Genomic DNA, 2,256 nt, shown 5'->3' with positions numbered 1-2,256 from the left:
TTACAGCAGGGTTCTTGGGAAATTTCCAAAAGAAGAAACTGATAGTTTTGGATCCATGTCAAGCTGTCAGAGTCAGTATCAGGTTATTGTGGTTCCCAGTAAACAAAAGTATTGTTTTAGCAACAAATGTGCATCAGGGTGGTGTTTGTGTGACCTCTGGTTTATTTTGCGGAAGAAAGGATACACTTCAGCTGCCCTAAAATGTTTGTTTCAGCCACTCTGCTCTTAGAAAAGGTCAAAGGTATTCCACTTCTCAAGCAAAATCCTATCAGAGCAAACTTCACAATTCTAGAGATTACTCACCAAAGAGAAAGTATGTGCTCCAGCCTGAAAGGTCATTCCTCCAAACATGTCTGGAGGCAAAAGAGTTGAGTAGAAATAGTTGAATCTCTTCTGTACGGATTGTGAACTCCTTGGCTCCTCAGCTATCTATTGCACGAAGAAAAAAAGTGGAGGCTGATAATTAGCACGCAACTTTTAAGGACATTTTCGGTGTCAATTATACACATTTTAGGTGATTTGCTTGTCTTTTAGCGCCCCAGTCTCAATATAATCACTGCATTTCAGAGGCAATATTGTATATTTACTCACTTTTTACTGATAAAAAACATGTGATATGAATGAAATCATATAGTTATGTATTTCCTAGCAGTATTTAAAAAAATATATTAACAAAGTGCCATCGTATTGACAAATTGATAGAATTGACAGGATAATATCAATGGTAATATAATACTGTGAACAGATCCATTCCGCATACTGTACTTCTACTTTTGATACTTCGAGTACATTTAGCTGATAATACTTATACTCTTTTACTTAAGAAACACTTTGAATTCAGGACTTTCAATTTTATTGAACACAGAGACAGGAAGCAACAGACAAGACAGGACAAAATAAAACACAGACAGATCGTGACAACTAATACATTTTGAGGCATTAGTGAACCTAATACAGCTGATTGTAACAGTTCCCCCCCAGCAGCGGTCACTCATGACCCCATCTCAAATGATGGCCTTCTTCTTTTGTGGAACCTCACAACCTCTTCATCCTGAAATATATTTGACAAAGAGAGGTTAAATGTTTAACACTCACACTGGTTCAAGACTATCATTTGTGATTCAACAGCTTCTACCTGCATTGCCTTTTCATCCCGTCGCCTCTCTTGCGACCTCTCTTGTTCAGAACTTGGTGAATGAAAGAGAAACAGTAAAAACATTCATTAAAAATGATATAGTCTGGTTACAGTGTAACAAATAGTTTCAAGAAGGCAAATGTAAATTGGAAAATTAAAGAAACATACGGCATGGGAAAGTTTTTGAGGACAACTAGGCACCACCAGTGCCTAATTTGCTCCATGTTTGTCTTGGAATATAAAAAGCACACAACCAGATGGGTCAACAACATATGTCCTGAAAAGTCTTGTATCCACAAGTGATATCAATGAAAAACTGAAATATTAAACCCTTATTTATACATACCTCATTGAAATTAAATTGGGCTCTTGCCACAATGTAAAATGCGTACTGTAAATAAAGAAATAGTATATTATGTTAGGTTGTTGTGATGCTATGGTGTTCATTGACAAACAATATTCCTCCGTGAATGTTGTTTTGGATATAAATAAATCACAGCATGTCTCAAACTATGAGCAATAATGGAGTGCATATACTATATTGTGTGTGAATACATTATACATTTGTATACATTATTATAAACAGAAAAATAGGATTACTATATGTATACTGTATATCCCGTATCTTACCATCAAAGCAAACACCCCACAATTGTTTGAGAACCCTTGTCTTGGTAGGCCCTGTAGTGTGAAAAGTCAAAAGTGTCAAAAAGGACAATTACATCATACTCTTCAGTAGAATAATTTTAACAAATCTAACCTGGACATCATCCACACCAAGACTTGCCCAAGGCCCAGGGCACAATATCTGATTAAGGTTTCTGTGAACACAATGCATGTGAAAGTTAAGAATAAGTACAATTTAATTCAACTTTATAAGTACTCGAAAATCATGCAGAAAATCTTTTAACACTGTTGGAACAGGAACAAACTTGAACTTCCAAAAAAAAAGTCATTAAGGGGTAAAACAGAACAGCCCCGCTGTCAAGTGGCATCTATGGTTCTGTTCAATGCCTTTTATTCAATACAATGTATCCCATGTTAGTTCAAATAAAACAGAGCCATAGATTAAAAAAAGACAGACAAGTGTTTTAAAACAGAACTACCACTGTCCGGATGTG

The 2,256-nt window shown here is 35.8% G+C and overlaps 1 long non-coding RNA gene across 1 annotated transcript; it reads right to left on the bottom strand.

Annotated features, from left to right (window-relative positions):
• Nucleotides 1-801: 801 nt before the first annotated feature.
• Nucleotides 802-1,367, bottom strand: LOC307020951. Its single transcript, XR_013803027.1, has 3 exons — nucleotides 1,304-1,367; nucleotides 1,136-1,187; nucleotides 802-1,051 (listed from the first exon to the last, which is right to left on the bottom strand). It is a non-coding gene; the product is annotated as an uncharacterized lncRNA (long non-coding RNA).
• Nucleotides 1,368-2,256: the final 889 nt, after the last annotated feature.

Source organism: Notothenia rossii, assembly GCF_949606895.1.
Source record: "Notothenia rossii genome assembly, chromosome: 10".
NCBI lineage: Eukaryota > Metazoa > Chordata > Actinopteri > Perciformes > Nototheniidae > Notothenia > Notothenia rossii.
This window is presented reverse-complemented; position numbering and strand designations above follow the sequence as displayed.